The sequence below is a fragment of the Doryrhamphus excisus genome, linkage group LG11 (assembly GCF_037039965.1).
Source record: "Doryrhamphus excisus strain RoL-2023G ecotype Guam linkage group LG11, RoL_Dexc_Guam_v1.1, whole genome shotgun sequence".
NCBI classification, from domain to species: domain Eukaryota; kingdom Metazoa; phylum Chordata; class Actinopteri; order Syngnathiformes; family Syngnathidae; genus Doryrhamphus; species Doryrhamphus excisus.
The window spans coordinates 17,735,408-17,753,744 of record NC_136367.1 but is presented as its reverse complement, the minus strand read 5'-3'; the positions used below and the strand labels follow the sequence as shown (position 1 = coordinate 17,753,744).

The following is an 18,337-nucleotide window of genomic DNA, read 5'->3' as shown; positions in this document are numbered from 1 at the left end:
ATCTGTCAATATATTCATGCTATATTTTGTGACAATAATGGTAATGGTTTTATTTCATTTGAACATGCTTCAGATTACAATTGAGTGCATCCCATAATTAGTTCACAGTTCCACATGTCCAAAAGGAGTAGGAAGAAGCAAAGCTTATTAAATCCTACCCCTCCATCTGGTACTTTTACAATCAGTAACTGTTACATTTGTTCACTTCCTGCCTTTCGACGAGGGTCGCGGGGGTGCTGGAGCCTATCCCGGCTGTCTTCGGGTGAGAGGCGGGGTACACCCTGGACTGGTGGCCAGCCAATCACAGGGCACATATAGACAAACAACCATTCACACTCACATTCATACCTATGGACAATTTGGAGTCGCATGTTTTTGGAATGTGGGAGGAAATCGGAATACTCGGAGAAAACCCACGCATGCACGGGGAAAACATACAAACTCCACACAGAGACGGCCGAGGGTGGAATTGAACCATGGTCTCCTAGCTGTTAGGTCTATGCTCTAACCACTCGTCCACCGTGCAGCCCTGCCTTTCTGATATAATAAAAAAATAAATTATTATTCATTTATTTGAAATATTAGAATACAATTTATTCAGATTGGAACAAAAAAGTGCATATATAAATTTTCGAATAAAAATAATAACTGCCCTGTGTCTGAAGACCAGGTCTATTTTTAGTTCAAGCTGGTTCGTTTTTGTATCTTTTAAAGGCGTTTAACTGAAGTCTTTGTTGATTGAGGTTTCCCTTTCCCTCTTTATCCCTCACGTCCTGTTGAGTGGCGAATCCAGACGGATCTCACACTCCGGCGCTGTCGCATTTACTTGGTTTGGAGGAGATCATTTATTCTCCCTTTTCCTCTAATCAACTTGCGTTTTGTTTTTAATTAGTTTGCAGGGTTACTTTATGCATGGCAGAGCAACCTCACATAGATTGAAATGCCCATAAGCTGTGCACGGACTAATTGTGTTGGTTTTGCGGCGCCACGCTGCTGGGAATAGCTCTTAAAGGCTCTTTTATTCATTTTTAATGAGCTAGCATACTTAACCAAATAATGACTATGATGTTCCCTAATAGCTTTTAGTGTCTGGCGGCCTTATTCCCTCGGAATAGATGTCACATGACAAAGCTCATTATGACAATTATTTACCTTTTGATAGGAAAATAAAATGGACAGTCCGATCTGTTGTGAGCCTTCGTAAAACCGTCGTCAGACAACACCCTCTCTGCTGATGATTTGCATCTTTTAACAATGGTTGATCGAAATGTTGCTGCTTTTGGCTGCAGCCCAAAACGCTAGACTCAAGAGATGCAGTGTTTTGTCTTCGCCTCTCATATCTTTGCACTCTATCAAAGCAAAAAAAAAAACACAAGAGGTCAGACCCACGGTATTGTATTTGATCTGGCGTGTACATACAGTGTCACTCGTGCACCCTGCTTTGAAGGCTTAAATTCCGAAATAGGTCATATATGTCCTGCATGTTCATTAATCTGCACTCCGCCTGCTGCGTTCACGTGGCTTTTATAGCGTATACATTTTTACAGAAACTGTCCAAAGATTAAGGATTTGCTTGCCTAATATCTGACAGTATGAAAATATAGAACACACGTAGCTGGCAGTAGCTCAGACGGTACAGTAGGACTGGGGGATATGGACCAAAACTCATATCCTCATATATTTAGCTTGAATATTGACATATGATGTATATCCCCATATTTTTTCCCACAAACTGCATTTAAACAAAAGTCAAATCCGAATATGTGTGCAAAGTTTTATTTAAATGTAAACAGTTTTATAGAACAATAGCTGCTGAAATTATATATTCATACATTCATTCATTTTCTACCGCTTTTCCTCGTGGGGTGTGCTGGAGCCTATCCCAGCTGTCTTTTGGGCGAGAGGCGGGGTACACCCTGACTGGTCGCCAGCCAATCACAGGGCACATGTAGACAAACAACCATTCACACTCACATTCATACCTATGGACAATTTGGAGTCGCCAATTAACCTAGCATGTTTTTGGAATGTGGGAGGAAACCGGAGTACCCGGGGAAAACTCCACACAGAGATGGCCAAGGGTGGAATTGAACCTAGCTGTGAGGTCTGCGTGCTAACCACTCGACCGCTGTGCCGCCGAAATTATATACATATATTTAAAAATATTCTTTAAAATAAATATAGAAAAGTATTATTTAAGTATTATTTAAAATGAATATGCTGCAGTCACGCTAGTCTTTCTGTAGCCGGGTTAGCGCCATTAGCACGTCCATCTCACGATCCCATGGCAACAGACGGTAAACACAGTCGATACCGTCTTTATACGACAACTTTTATACCGTCTTTTTCGCTGTTCACTCCTGCTATGCAGGCTCTCCTCCTCTGTATCTCCGCGGGGATCTCCGGTCACTCGGCGTAGCGAAGTGGTGCTCAAAGCTAACAGCCACTCCCAAGTGTTGAGAAGATGAACCCAAGATGAACAATAAGAAAGTACGAATAAAGCACTATTCAACACTAAAAACACATCAGAACATACATAGATGCTGTGATGCTGTAACTAGCTTGCATTCGGGCGGCGCCATCTGGAAACATGAAATCCCTGCATCAAATCCAGTTTATGTCCACATGAACCATAAGTTTGTTTTTATATGGTGCTTATATTTTAAGCCCCCCAGCCGTACGGTATAGATATGGGCTTGGGAGTATCGAGCATTTGCATTGCAGATATGAGGTAGCATAAGGAATGTCCACTGAAAGCATGCAGGGAATCGATCATCAACCAAATCCTGGCAGGCAGGAGTGCAAGTCCCAGGCTGTGTTGACTAACCATCACGTAGAAGTCTGACAGAAACGACACAATGACAAGTTAGAGAAGCAATGATGTGCTCGTACAATCGTAAATGACCGAGTCTGGCATCAGTCCGTTGCTGAGAACACCTCTTATTACCTTGAAAACCAGCTCTTTAATCACTCTCTATTTTAGAGCACCCAGCTTGGCGAGGTCACGACCTTTCCAACAGAAGCCGCTCAGAGTGGAGGTTAACTGCCCTCAAACTATGGGAGAGTGGCGACATATTAACAAGTAATAGCTTGTTACTCACATTTGAAAGTGTTTAACCCTGTTTTTCCTCGGCGTCTTCAGCTGGTGACGGAACACCCGGGGACAAGGTTGACCTTGCTGAGAAAAAGAACTAAATTGGACACATTCTCAGGGACTTTGACTTTCCCCGAGGCTGTGAGTTCTTCATAATACCAAACAAACTATTGGGTCATCTTTCCTGGCTTCCTGGAAGCTTCATTGTAGTATACTGATACCGTGGTTAGCATCATTAATCCCTTCCAGAAGGTACGGCTCTTACCAAAACATACTAATTTTAAAGTGCAAATCCCATTCATGTGTTCTGGACACCCGGAATTGTAATCTAAAACAGTTTTACAATTACAGTTTTAGAAATGACAAATGAGTAGATTCTAAATGCAGTCATTCCCGTCACTACATTGTTGCCCTAATCCATAAATCCACATGTCAGTCAGCCCCGATGCCATGTCATTAATTACCCCCGTCACCAGGCTGCATGGCTGCTTACAACTGGATGCTTGTCCAGTTGTTAAACATAATGAGACATGGCAATGAAGCCATAGTGGCACCATGTCAATGCTCATAAATAGTGGCGTAGACAACCTAATGTACTGTGTCCTTTAAAGGGATATCTCTCTGAAATGGTGTAGTTTCCAGTTGATTTATTCATATTAGTGATAGTTCTACATGCGTATGTACTTCTGTTAATATGCACACTATTGTATTGACACTTTGCAGCAACACAATTGTCATTATTAGAAGAAATTGTACTGTATCTGTTATCAATGGATCATTTTGGGGGTTTAAGGACCCCCCAAAAGGAGTCACGGTCAAACAGAGGTGTCCCAACTACGACCTACGAGCCATTTGCAGCTCCAATTCTAGACTTTAAATAAAAAGCAACAATGGTGTAATAATAGGTATTAATAATACATTGTGTCACCTATAACATGACAATATTTCCCATTGAGGAAAAAATGAGGGCACTAGCGGTGGAAAGATTCATTCATTCATTTTCTACCGCTTTTCCTCACAGGGGTGCTGGAGCCTATCCCAGCTGTCTTCGGGCGAGATACAGGGTACACCCTGGACTGGTCGCCAGCCAATCACAGGGCACATATAGACAAACAACCATTCACACTCACATTCATCCCTATGGACAATTTGGAGTCGCTAATTAACCTAGCATGTTTTTTGGAATGTGGGAGAAAACCCACGCATGCATGGCGAGAACATGCAAACTCCACACAGAGATGGCCGAGGGTGGAATTGAACCCTGGTCTCCTAGCTGTGCGGTCTGCACGCTAACCACTCGTCCACCGTGCCGCCCACGTGGGAAGATAATAAATTAAATTAAATTATCTTAATCACGCAATAACTGTATAATTTTGCCGTCCTTAATATATCCCCATGTGCCTGTGTGTCTGTTTTTCCTCATCTTTTGCCTCCAAACATTGAACAGTTGGTTCAATAGAACAATGGCATGAACGGAGGGAGCCCTTGTGTCTCTCATAGAGTCTCTTTGTCTTGGTGGATGGAGGCGGGGCTGCTAATATACACCTATTATATTAGTGCTGTATCCGTGTCGTCAAGCAATCATTTTGGGGGTTTAAGGACCCCCAAAAGGGGGGTGTTATATGGCCAAATGACTCAATATTTAATAATTGAATCTTGCAAATTAGGCCACAAAGCAGGGACTAATTGATGTGTCAGCATATGAATGAAGAATGCGCTGTCGGTGGTTAAATGGTATTTTCTTCTGAACAGAATGTTCTGTTGGGAAGGTATCTGATGATCCATGTCATTGTTATGTGGTCGTAGCCTTATATTAATGAAGGAGGACTCTTCTTCTTTCACATTGCACAGTTATTTAATATTCCACAACAGGAGGCAAACTGTAGTGGCATCCATGTCCATATCAATATCAGACAAGCATCTCTCACTTAGCTGCGATATGAAGCCGTTTTTCCAGCCTATTTGCTGCGTTCATAATGCACCATCAACATGACTCACTCTCAGCATTGTGTCGTTTACATCCCGCTCTGCCCTTTTACCTGCCAGATATATTCCTATGCTGCCTCCCCAGCGGATGAATAGCATTCATGAGTGCCGCACCGCTGGCAGCCTGTCCATTCCGTGAAGCGGTTCAAAGCAACAACACAAAAGGCTTTTAGCAAATTGTCTTCATGTTTGTTTGCGCACATGCGCTACATTGTACCTGTCAGCACAGCACACACTGGTCCAAAGTGCCTCCCAGTCCCTTTTTTTTTTTTTTTTAAATCCCCATTAGTGAATGTCAGGGCCCTGGAACATGTTTCCACACAGAAACACGGGGCGGCTGTGGCACGCAAGCCTGCAGCAATTATTACAAGACTTTGCTACTCTCTCTCTGTGGAGATGCTGCCGGAGGAGGCAGAGCAGGAGGAGGCGGAGGCGGAGGAGGAGGGCAGCAGCCGGCTCATCCCGACAACCTCTGCTCCGCTGGATGTGCGCTGTCAAACGATGATTATTCAGGAGACAGAAAAAGGAGGCGACGGTGCTAAATATAGTGTCCCTTTCTGTCTGTCTGGTTGATTTTTTTTTTAACTCCTCATGCTCGGTTTGGCGATGTGTTCTTCTTACATGTGGTCCAGGCTGGTGCTGGTGGATGGTGGCTCTGTATTCATATACAATATATCATAAATAAGATCAATGAAATGGCTGTAATGTACTTATATTCAGCTGATGTGTTGGAAATCCTTCTAGCGTGCTAATGCTATTTCCATCCATTCTGGTCTTCAGTCATGCTAGGCTAAGGAACATGCGTGATAATCCTTTGGCCGGCAGCCCAGGCTGTCACGTTGTTTAAAAGATGGACTGTCAAGCGTTTGCTAGTTTCTACAATCCATTCATCTTCTGTAAGGATTTATCTTCTCCATACCTGGTAGCACAACCCAAGTTCACACCATGCTTTTCCAATTGCATGTTGATTGCTGGCTTTGGCTATATTGTACTGAGCATCCAGGACAAAGAGATGTATACTGCTTTTATTGTTTGGAAGCTTTTTTTTTTCTTTAATCAAAGAACGTGTGCAGGTGAGTTACCGCCGCATGCGTTCTTCTGCGTCTGTGTTGTGTAAAAAGGGGGACAACACACAGCAGAGGGCGAAGGAAGCTTTGCTGCGTGTGATTGGCAGGTGTGCGTCTCCGGCATCGACTCACTGCAGCCCTTTTGTAGCTCTTTCTGTCTAACATGTGGCAGATGTGATTAAAAATAGCCACCATGCTAGCAAAAATCTCCTGTAGCCATTAGTGTGGCTTATGAAATTCCTTTTGAACTATTAATGTAAAATGATCAAAACATGTTTTTGGCTTTCTGGAATGTATTCATTGGATTCATTACAATTGATTTGGTTAATGTCCGTTTTGGTTAGAGTTCATTTTTGGTTAGTTCATTTTCTACCGCTTTTCCTCGCGGGGGGTGCTGGAGCCTATCCCAGCTGTCTTTCGGGCGAGAGGCGGGGTACACCCTGGACTGGTGGCCAGCCAATCACAGGGCACATATAGACAAACAACCATTCACACTCACATTCATACCTATGAACAATTTGGAGTCGGCAATTAACCTAGCATGTTTTTAGGAATGTGGGAGGAAACCGGAGTACCCGGAGAAAACCCACGCATGCACGGGGAGAACATGCAAAACGCCACACAGAGATGGCCGAGGGTGGAAATGAACCCTGGTCTCCTAGCTGTGAGGTCTGTGCGCTAACCACTTGACCACCGTGCCGCCCGCATGGGAAGATAGTAAATAGTAAAAATAAATAAATCACGCAATAACTGTATAATTTTGCCATCCTTAATATATCCATGCTAGCAAAAACCTCCTGCAGCTATTATGAAAATGATCAAAACACGTTTTTGGCTTTCTGGAATGTATTAATTGGATTAATTACAATTGATTTGGTTAATATCCGTTTTGGTTAGAGTCAGACCTTGTGGAGCGGCTTAGTGACGCTAACCAAGGTTCCACTCATGTCCACAGTGTATATAAGTACAGTGTATACCCAAGTGAGATGACTATGTCAGTGCTCACAAATCAAGGGCCAGAGATTCCCCTGCACATAAGAGATTATTTCCCCCGATGTGCATTTCTTCACACAGGAAGTCCCGTGGCGGTGCTGGCGAGCGACGTACTAACCATTGCCTTTATTACACAGAGGTGATTTGTTGTGGAACTGCTGTGAAAGGTATTCACGCCAGAAAGTGTGCCATTAGTTCCGTTTATTCAACCCAAGTGGACAAGCTGGCCAGATGTTGTTTTTTTGAGAGAGGTTGTGGGGGTCCATGGGGGAGTCGCAGTTTGGGCTGAAATGAAGTGAACAGCGGGTCAAGGGCACCGCTTTAGTTGTTTACTCAGAGACAGATCATTCATTATCATTTGTCTGTCAGTGTTGGGATCTTGTTTCTGCGGTGCCATTGACCTTTGTGAACACTTGGACAGGAAGGCTGGTTTGGGATATGTGCGCTTGTATGTTTGCACCCGGCGTCACTTGAACACGCTTGCATGAGGTACAGCCACACAAAGCTGCAGTTCCATAGAACAATGGCATGAACGGAGTGAGCAGTCCTGTGGAAACACTCGTCATGTACATGAACAGGAGGACATCAAAAATGGAACAAAAAAGGGAAGGATCTTTCTCACGTTTGGTGTTACATCATTCAAAAGTCCAATTCTGCAGAATGAGGGACCTAAAACCTGAATTGTTTTCCACTTAAAGCTCCGCTTCCAGCTCTTGTTAGAGTTCCGTAGTATTCGCCATCAGGCAAAGCATCTGGTCAATGAATCAAGCGGGTTTTATGTGTGCATGAGTCAAATAAGTTATGGTTTTCTGGGCTGTTGGTCAGGCAATAAAAACAGTTTGAAAAGATCATCATGAGCTTTGGGATCTTTTATGGTACCGAAAACAAAACACTGGTGATGACTTGATTTTTTTTGAAGTGGCAAAAGCGCTTGTGTTTAGTGTTCAGTGTTAAGTGTTCAGGACAGTGGTCTCAAACACGCGGCACGCGGGCCAAATGTGGCCCACAGGACACTAGTTTGAGGCCCCCGCCTTGATATGAAAGTTTAATGTTAGTGCGGCCCGTGCAAGTTTGATATGGATGCTGTATGGTATCATGTACCCAGAAAAAATTCTTACGTTTGATTAATGTTCATGTTAAAGGTTAAATAACTGTTAATAGTTATCCTCCCTATCCGTGTGGAAGTGGTAAGTTTTTGGCTATTTAAGTTTAAAGGAAATAACTTGAAGGCTACCGTTTAGGTCGCTAGCTCTCTAGTTTGCGAGTTAGCATGTGTCTCAAGACCCTCAGTTGCGCAATATGTTGTAAATAAAAAGAGTATAAATGTGACTATAGTCGTGTTTTGTCATGTCTACAGGGCTCTAATAATGCTTTGTTCATTTTAATCTGAAAAAAAGAATTTGTCTACCCACCAACTATATGTGGTTTCTTAAGTTTTTATTATTTGCCGTTTTATTATTATTATTATATTTATTTATTACTGATTGATTGATTTTCTTTATTCTTGATTTGTTTATTTATTTTTCATCTTATTTTGTGTAGAAAAATAAAAAGTAAGATATTTGAGAACAGTGGAATGTTTTATCAGAGCTTTTCTTGTAGAAAATTGGAACCAAAGCGAAGTTTTTTTAAATTTTTTGTTTTTAATAAATGCGTTTTTTTGTTTGGTTTTTTTTTTTTGGAAAACCTGATGCAGCCCAGTCTCACCCAGACCCTAGCTCCAGTGGCCCCCAAGTAAATTGAGTTTGAGACCCCTGGTTCAGGATATATTGTGTTCGGAGATAGCCCTCAAATACCCGACGTCACATTTGAGCTTCTGCTGACATCTTTCTTGGTAGCAGGTTCCAAAACTCCAGGTCTTATTAGCCAATCAAATAGAATGTGTTGCTGCTTACTCAGCGTTCTTTTGCTTTTTCCTCCAAGACAAGAATCCAATGTGGTCTTCTGGAAGCGTACTGAAGGAGAACAGGTGTGCGTGAAGAACGCTAGCAATGCTGTCACTGACTTGCTGAGCGTTTTCTGCTACTATTGTTGGCGTCTGCGTAAGGAGAGTGAATGTAGCCGGGGTTGGCATGTCACTCTATGACTGTACACTGTACAAACAACCCAAATCTTAAACTACTACTTCATTGTTTTTCTATTATTCCTTAAGAGGAATGGAGGAATTTTTGGCGCCCCAATGGGTTCTGAGGGTATCTGTATTACAGATATGTTGTAATCACTGGGTGGTGTGGCTCTGGTTTATTTCTACAATGTGGGTCGTGGGCCAATAAAAACAATCTGAGAAATTTCAAGTCCATCTAACCCACGGCTCCAGAAACACGCAAACCTGTTGGGAACAGAGTAAACACGTTTGTCAACAAACGTAAACAGAGTTTACATTTAATTTACATAGATGTTTATGTACGTTTATCTTCTGTATTAGCAAGATCCGATACTAGCAAGGGTACTCGATCAACTCCGCTTTTTCTCCTCTGAGCTACTTTGATACCCCAAAATTCCCTCTAAATCTGGCAGTCAATCAAAATTATGGGAGACAAATCGCAATTTGTTCTTTAGGCATCAGGTATAAACTTTTGAAAGTTTATAAGATATTGTTTTTGAATTATGTTTTGCGGCTCCAGTCTATTTTCTTTTAGTCAGCGAGGGGGTAAAATGATTGAAAATTTTGATAGGAAAGGTTGCCGACCCCTGGTCTAACCAATGGGGATAATACTCAGAGGTTGATAACAGCGCCACCATGTGGTGTATTTGTCAAAAAAATAAAGAAACATGGTACAGATTAATTTTGTCAAATGATCTGTCTTCAGAAGTAGAAGGGTTAGATTCCGCAAGCAAATACATAAAGAGCCCCCAAACATATTTTGTTCTTACAAGCAGAGATCTAACTTCCTGTATGAACAAAGCAAAGGCGGAAGAGCCTTAGGGAGCGGCTCGTGTTCAAGGTCCGTGGGCTTGCCGTACCCCCTATGGACAACCACGTCGATGAGGAGGTAGGACACCATAAATAGACGGGAGTGGGAGAGAAGAGGTGAAGGCGTTCAGAGGGCAACCAGAGGAGAATGCAAAGGGAGCTGGCGCCCAACGAGCGCTAATGGACTACAGGGCATCGGTGTCACTTTTGTTATCTCCTCCAGAGAGGAAATAGTTGCAGGGATTTGGAGAAAGAGTGTGGGTGTACGTGGGAACGCTTAGAACAAATGACATGTCTGTTTGCTATTAGCTGTTTTGGCTGCGGGATGGTTTAGCTCAGTTTTTGACAAGTTGGACTGCGGCCAGAGCCCCGTCGTGGCACCATCAGGAGCCATGACGACTCTTGTTGACGTTGTGACACTTCATATCATCGTAGGGGAAGGTGTTGGAAGGTATTTGGACAGAAGAGCAAAGCCACATTGAAAACCGCAAAATTTTTTTACACGACTGTGTATGTTCTGCAGAGTCCCCGAACACGCCTCACCGCATTTCGGTTCCAGTTAAAATGAAGACTTAATACGACGCACCAAGAGAGTGTGCAATATATGTTTTGGATTATTTGCTTTACAAACCTTTATGGGAAGTCCCTCCATCCTAAATGAGATGTCAGGTTATTTATTGTCCTGGCAGAAGCCGGCAAAACCTCAAAGGCTGCATAAAAGGTCTCTCAGGTGAGAGATGGTCAAAGTGCTGGATGACGACCAGGATGCTGTCTGTGTGATTATGGGAGAAAACGAGGCCTGACCGTGATCCTGGGGGAGGTTGCAGGAGCGGCGTCTCACGATTGGATTCATAAAATAGCTGGAAGGTTCCTCCTGCTGTCAAGAGCTGTATTTCATGATGTAGCTGCAGCCCGCTCGAATCCACACAGGATGCTGTAATTGGTGAAAAGTGAGCCATAGCCGTCACATGCTAACATCATTACCGCTACCTCGGGTTGGGAAGGATAATCCCACGCGACTGGATATCTGCTTTCTCACATAAGGATAACATGAGTGGATAATGTGTAGTGGACTCCTATAGAGCAGCTACGCACCAGAACCAGCACACAAAGCTTTCTAGATCTTCCAGAATCTGCACCTATTCCAGTTGGATTTCTTTGGATTTCATTTTTCTCACAAAATCGCTGTGTTAATTTATTCCTTGCTGCTGCCCTGTGCTTGGTCACACTCCCAAGTGCTCAGGAGGACTTCTGGATAGCTGCCGCTCCCAACTTTCTAAGAGTTAGAGTTGCTCCATAACTTACACCAAACTTTACCATCTCAGGGCCCACTTGAAAATGTGATATGAAAGTTTAATGTTAGTGCGGCCCGCGCAAGTTTGATATGGATGCTGTATGGTATCATGTACCCAGAAAAAATTATTACGTTTGATTAATGTTCATGTTAAAGGTTAACTGTTATAATAGTTATCCTCCCTATCCGTGTGGAAGTGGTAAGTTTTTAGCTATTTAAGTTTAAAGGAAATAACTTGAAGTCTACCGTTTAGGTCGCTAGCTCTCTAGTTTGCGAGTTAGCATGTGTCTCACTTGAAAATCGAAAAAATGTCCGCAGCTCACCTTTGTCCTATAAACAGTACAAAGGCGAAATGCTGCGGTCTCAGAGCACTTAACTTATTATTATTATTATTATTATTGTTATAAAGATTCAGGATTGAAATGAAAGCAGGGGGATAAAGGAAGCCCGAACTTTTAATCTGTGGTGTACACACAAGATAGAAGAACTTTTTTTTGTCAACTGGGCTCCATTTTTCCCGCCCTGGCATGGTGACCAGAGAGCTATGTTCCAATCATAAACTATATAAGGTTCCTAAAATATTGTGACAGGTCAATAACACTAAATAGGTTATTACTTAGGCCTATAAATATTTTTTTAATAAATATTTTACAATAAAAGTAATAGGGGTGACCTGACCGCCACCGAACCCTTCTTAGAGTGCAGGAGGAGGGCAGAATGTGACGAAACTTGAGGTTTCCAGGCATCTGGGTTTCATGCACTGACGGGCAGGAACCCTGATAATATCCTGACTGTGGAGGGGAGGAGATGGCCTCTCATGCCTGGTCATTGTGACCACTTGCATAGACTCCATGCCAAGATTTTTCTTCCTGCCTTCCCCGGTTCACGCCCCTTTGCCTTCAAGCTTTGTCAGCCCGTCCTGTTCTCAGGAACCCTGTCTAGGTGTCCCTCATGGCATGTTGGCACCACAGGTCCGTGGCGTATGCGTGTGAGCGCATGCATATGCATGAATGAAAAGCAGGAAGGAAGGGCCTCCCGTGTTGCTGTTGTTATTGTTGTTGTTTGTGTCGACGCCTCACTCATCCCCATGAATGGACTGCATGGTCTCAATAGACCAGGGGAGTTTGTGTCGGCTGAGACCATCATTAATTTACTTCATTCATGCCGCCTGGGAAGCGGAGGAGGCGTGGCCTAGCAGCCCTCACAGCATCCCAGTCTGTCCGTAGCACCCTACTCTCAGTTTTTCCCTTAACATTCCGCAGAAATCTTTACGATGACGCTGGTCTTGGATGCTTCTCCTGAGCATAATGGATGCCCACCTGCAGCCTTTTTAATATGAAGCAGGACCACAAGTCTTGGAGATATCAGGTTCAACATCTGCTGAGAACCGGCGCCAACATAAAAAATGTCTTCTGACGTGGAGTGACAGTGGTCCTTTGTTGACGTGTAATCCCATTTAGCAACGCTGTGGAATTCCTTCAGTCGTGGGGGCCTTTTGATTGTGCCAGCATCAGTCACATACAGGATTGGTGCAGAGCATGAAATGTTGCTTTTCACCAGCGTATCTGGATTACACTGTCCTATTAAAGCATCTATGCATGATGAATTAGTCACAAAGCTTTTGAAATGCATTGTGGCCAATTACACTGTCAAGCCCACAGCAAGTTTCGGGCATGTCAGTGCAGACATGTCAGTGCACTCAGTTGTTCAGGTTTTTTTCTTAATAAGAGTCAGCACTCCTTTATGGAGGCTAACTGGTTCCCGACCCAGCGTTCCCGAATGGACGGATTGAGTGGACAAAAATAATTTTCACACAGTTATGATTTCTACTTGGGCGGCACGGCGGATGAGTGGTTAGCGTGCAGACCTCACAGCTAGGAGACCAGGGTTCAATTCCACCCTTGGCCATCTCTGTGTGGAGTTTGCATGTTCTCCCCGTGCATGCGTGGGTTTTCTCCCACATTCCAAAAACATGCTAGGTTAATTGGCGACTCCAAATTGTCCATAGGTATGAATGTGAGTGTGAATGGTTGTTTGTCTATATGTGCCCTGTGATTGGCTAGCGACAGCTGGGATAGGCTCCAGCACCCCCCCCCCCCGCGACCCTCGTGAGGAAAAGCGGTAGAAAATGAATGAATGAATGAATGATTTCTACTGGGGCGGCACGGCGGTCAAGTGGTTAGCGTGCAGACCTCACAGCTAGGAGACCAGGGTTCAATTCCACCCTCGGCCATCTCTGTGTGGAGTTTGTATGTTCTCCCCGTGCATGCGTGTACTCCGGTTTCCTCCCACATTCCAAAAACATGCTAGGTTAATTGGAGACTACAAGTGGTTAGTGGATGACCACTTGGACCCTCGTGAGGAAAAGCGGTAGAAAATGAATGAATGATTTCTACTGTTATTTTGTATCCACCTGTAATAATCAGGCGCGTAGGACACACATGCATGGCTGCATGTACCCATCTATTCTGGTGTGAATGTTGTCAACGAGTCCTCCGCATGATTGTAACCTGACCACCGGACAGGCTGCAAACACACCAGTCCTGAGCAGGCAAACAGATGATCGCTTTTTATTTGTCATTCATGAACAACAGGAAAGAATGATTAAAAAAATGATTGTATATGCTAGGACTACGTTAAAAAGCCATAGCATTTCAGTATGTGGGATCAAACTATGGAATGGATTGAGTAAGGAAATCAAACAATGCACAACGATGAGCCAATTCAAGAAACGATACAAGAAGTTGATTTTTGCTAAATACAAGGATGAAGAGTCTTGAACCAGTCATGATGTGCTCTATATATACCTATATTGACACTTACTATGGTACCCATTATGTCATTGGATGCTCATATCACCTTGTACTTCGGTACGAGGTACATTATTTTAAAAAAAAACAAAAAAAAACTGTATTATGGAAAGCAGGAAGTGAACAAATGTAACAGTTACTGATTGTAAAAGTACCAGATGGGGGGATAAGATTTAATAAGCTTTGCCTCTTCCTACTCCTTTTGGACATGTGGAACTGTGAACTGATTATGTGATGCATTCAATTGTAAATCTGATGCATGTTCAAATGAAATTAAACCATTACCATAAAAAGGGAGCACAGCAGAGGAGACTTGTGTGGATCATACTGTTGGTCTTATCAGTGCAAAGCGGATGGCGAAGCGCATACTTATGAGGAGGTATGAAGGTGTAAGATAAGAAGGTTTTCGACTCTGTGTGTCTGCAGTTTTTCCTTAAGTGGAACTGTGGCCAAGATCTGCTTCGGATGTTGCTTCTTTTTTTTTTTTCCTCTCACATCCGATAAGACTCCTTTCCTTCCTTTTATCTCGCAATCTGACTCTCATTCCTCAATGAAAGCCGTCACTTCCAGCTAACACTTTGTTTTTGTCATACCTACATGAGCATCACACATTTGGGAGTGAACCTATACCACTGTAAAGGTCACCATGATGGAGTTTGTTTATTGCATGCCCGCAGTCAGCAAGGGTCATGTGATCTGGATGCATTGTCTCATTGTGACCCGGCAGACCCGCCCTTACTAATTAGAATTCTCCTCTAACTAGGGCCTTTTGGAAGCCGCCCCCCCCTACTGGCCCAAAACAGGCTGACCCTTGTGGTCACGGGTGAGACAAAGGCCACAGGGTCGCAGGGTAGGATGTCCCATCTGTCCGTCAAACTTGAAAGCCAGCAAATCAACAGGCGACTGGGAGGGGTGAGAATGTCACTCAGCAAAGAGGAGCAAAAAAGGATGGCGGCTTACGCAGACAGACAGTAATCTAAAGGTCTGTCAGCCTGTCAGTCAGCCCGACCTTGGCCGCCTGGGCTCTAACGCCCGGGCTGCGATGATAGCGCCGGGGCCGCTGTTGAGCAGACAATTCCCATTATCCATTGAAGATGTAATGGCTGCCGGCGCTTTTTTATCTTGAGTGGCGTTTTTTGTCGCTTTCAAAGCCGGCGTTTAGCCTAATGGAATGTGGACGTTTGTTTTAGCCTGTAATTATTTTCTCCTTTCATTTTCAAGCAAATTGAAGCAGTGAACTTGCGAGGGGATCAGCTTGTGCAACATTTTTTAATCAGCGTCACTTGGCGTAGACGCTGACTCAATGCTCACTGCTGATGTCACAATGGCGGACATTGCAGGTTGCTGTTCACTTGCTCACGCCTGTTGTCTGCATCGTGTTCTTGCAAGTATTTAGCAAGGTTTAGCACACTGCCATTAGAATAAAGCGTGACTTTTCCAGCTTGCTTCAGAAAGCTTCTTTCTACCGCTTATCCTCATGAGGGTCGCGGGGGGTGCTGGAGCCTATCCCAGCTGTCTTCGGGCGAGAGGCGGGGTACACCCTGGACTGCCAATCACAGGCCACATATAGACAAACAACCATTCACACTCACATTCATACCGATGGACAATTTGGAGTCGCTAATTAACCTAGCATGTTTTTGGAATGTGGGAGGAAACCGGAATACCCGGGGAAAACTCCACACAGAGATGGCCGAGGGTGGAATTGAACCCTGGTCTCCTAGCTGTGAGGTCTGCGCGCTAACCACTTTTGCGCCATGCAGCCCGCGCATAATTATTGATTCATTCATTCATTTTCTACCGCTTTTTCCTCACGAGGGTCGCGGGGGATGCTGGAGCCTATCCCAGCTGTCTATGGGCGAGAGGCGGGGTACACCTTGGACTGGTTGCCAGCCAATCACAGGGCTCATATAGACAAACAACCATTCACACTCACATTTATACCTATGGACAATTTGGAGTCGCTAATTAACCTAGCATGTTTTTGGAATGTAGGAGGAAACCGGAGTACCCGGGGATGGAATTGAACCCTGGTCTCCTAGCTGTGAGGTCTGCGCGCTAACCACTCGTCCGCCGTGCAGCCCGCGTATAATTATAATACTGATAAATACTGTGGGCTAGTTTTACCAAATGCCCCATCATGAGGGGGGATAAAAACATACCAAGCACTCAAAAACCTTTTTAGCCACCTGACACGCTAGCACCACGCATTTGGAAAGGTTTGCCATGGAGACCTCCATGGCGTCACAGTCATAGTGTAGCAATTTTTTTTGTATGATTCCCGACCCAAACCCTCAGGAAGAAGCCATTGTTCAGAAATACCTCTGTGCTAACGGCCAACGGCATTCCAATTCTGTCACCGCCACCCCAACCCCCAAATCCCCAGCTGCATCTCCCCTCACTTCACCTCCCACCGCCAATCTCACCATCATCAACTCCACCATCGGCCACTCTTTGGGAAGATGGATGTCTCGGCCACCTCCCACTAGTACTCTTTTACTCCTCGCCTGCTATTTCTTTATATTAAAATCTGTTTCTCTCGTTGCTTTTCTTCTTACGGTTCCCACCAAAGCGTTCCTGGTTTGATGCATTAAAAGAGCTCAAGTCTTTCCGGGGGTTTTTGGAATAAATGCAATGAAGAGACTTGATGCAACAAGAGCAACATGTGCCGCTTTAGAAGAGGATTCTGTGTAAGGGCTCTAATCCGAGGGAACAAAGCACACACAAATATCGAGTCGCTCTCACCGAGGCTTTTAACAGCAAACATAATATTGTTCCTCGACTGCTCCTGGAGATCTTGTATGTTTTTCTTTGAGAGTTGACGGACGCTTTTGCCGGGTTGATTTATTTTTCCTAGCCAAGCTTGCGGTCGTAGAGCTTAACAGGCTGTAAAAAGGAGAACCCTCCAGGCGTCATTGATCGGCGCGTCGGCCAGTGCCGCGCTAATGGAATAGATAAAGAGAGGATCTGCTTCTCCTGACCTCGCGTGTTCACATGGCCGCTCAGCTATGATTTGTTGTGGCAGCAAGCGGAACACGTATTGATATTTCATTGGAAACTTTTTTTCAGCACTGCAGTGGAGGCCGGTTATGCTTGTTTTGTGTCTTTTTGTTGCTAAGCGTCTTCTCAGCAGTACATCAAACGGAAAGACTGCCAGTGAAACGATCAGCTCCTCCCTGCGGAGCCAGACAAGGATTCTCCAGATGAGCGCCACGCCGTGCTGCACCCAGCAGCCTAATTGTTGCGCATTATGTGCTTGTCATGTGACATTAGTACGCAGAGCTCGGCCTGAGACCTGTGCTGACACATACCTGGTCGGGGGGGTGACACTTCTTTTGTTGGGTTGTACCCTGGGGTCAAGTGGGCGTGTGCAGCGCCGGGCAGTGGGGGTGTTATCTTAGCCACGCGGAGGCAGATGGACTTATGGCAGCGGCCCATTAGTGGCTTGTTTAGCCATTACTTCACAGATGCTGACGGCCTCTGAGCTGGATTCGCTGCCCTGGATCTGGCCATTTGGGACCAGGGGTTGGGTCTATGCGCACATTAAAGACCTCTGAGTGACCTCGGCGCTTCTCTCCCGAGACTGAATAAAGCTCATTAAAGGATACAAGCTGAGCCATGCCGAGAGTTGAACAAAAGCCAGCAAGTGAGTTCATTAAGTGCTTCTCCGCTTCTAGTCAAATTTTAAAACCAGTTGAAGAACTGCAAGAATGTCCATTGGAGCTTCCAAGTTGAGCTTCAAAATGCACAAAGAAGAAATGGGAGTGAGACAAAGAAGAAATTTATTGCAAAGAAGCATTCAAAAGTTTAAGACCATGGCTCAAACCATACCAGAAACCCCCCTAAAATAGAAATAAGGTGTATAAAAATGACTAGATGTGCCATTTTTCTTCATGAGGTTAAAAATGCTTGATGACAGTGTTTCCAGAAGGCCAGTGGGGATGTTGCTCTGGGTGCGGAAGATGGCTTCATGGTCTGGATTTTTGTAAATCCATCCCCAAATGTTCTCCATTGGATGCAAATGAGGGGAAGACACAGGATGGTCCAAAAAAGTTAGCTTATTCCTCCTTAAGAAGTCCTTCAGTCATGCAACATCTCTGCCGTTTGACGCCCACTTTAAGCTCCATTGTTCCATTTAAGGATGACGATGTGAGCAAAACATCTCAGGTGGGATCTCCT

The 18,337-nt window shown here is 44.3% G+C and overlaps 1 protein-coding gene across 3 annotated transcripts in view; it reads left to right on the top strand.

Annotated features, from left to right (window-relative positions):
* sema3fa (sema domain, immunoglobulin domain (Ig), short basic domain, secreted, (semaphorin) 3Fa) overlaps window positions 1–18,337 on the top strand; it is a 55,310-nt gene that overhangs the window by 2,837 nt on the left and 34,136 nt on the right. The window lies entirely within an intron of this gene.